Raw genomic sequence first — 766 nt, forward strand, 5'->3', positions numbered from 1 at the left:
GTTTCCTCATCTGTAAAGTGGGGATCATAATGGCAACTACCTCACATGGTTGTGGGGAGGATCAAATGAGACAACACAGTGTAAAGTGCTTTGTAAACCTTAAGGGGCTGTGCACCTCATAGCGGTGAATAACACCTTGTTACCAGGGACAGCTTCAGTGGGGGGAAGAGGGACCCTGTGCAGATAGGGTGGGAATGGGTGGGTGTTAATGAGGAAAGACAGAGAGAGAGAGAGAGAGAGAGAGAGAGAGAGAGAGAGAGAGGAAGGAAGGAAGGAAGGAAGGAAGGAAGGAAGGAAGGAAGAAAGAAAGAAAGGAAGAAAGAAAGGAAGGAAGGAAGGAAGGAAGGAAGGAAGGAAGGAAGGAAGGAAGGAAGGAAGGAAGAAAGAAAGAAAGGAAGGAAGAAAGGAAGAAAGAAAGAAAGAAAGAAAGAAAGAAAGAAAGAAAGAAAGAAAGAAAGGAAGGAAGGAAGGAAGGAAGGAAGAAAGGAAGAAAGAAAGGAAGGAAGGAAGGAAGGAAGGAAGGAAGGAAGGAAGGAAGGAAGGAAGGAAGGAAGGAAGGAAGAAAGAAAGGAAGGAAGAAAGGAAGAAAGAAAGAAAGAAAGAAAGAAAAGAAGAAAAGAAAGGAAGGAAGGAAGGAAGAAAGGGAAGAAAGAAAGGGAAGGAAGGAAGGAAGAAAGGAAGGAGGAAGGGAAGAAAGGAAGGAAGGAAGAGAAGAAAGAAAGAAAGAAAGAAAGAAAGGAGAAAAGGAAAGGAACGAAGGAGGAAG

This window comes from Trichosurus vulpecula, chromosome 6 (genome assembly GCF_011100635.1).
Source record: "Trichosurus vulpecula isolate mTriVul1 chromosome 6, mTriVul1.pri, whole genome shotgun sequence".
Taxonomy (NCBI): Eukaryota; Metazoa; Chordata; class Mammalia; order Diprotodontia; family Phalangeridae; genus Trichosurus; species Trichosurus vulpecula.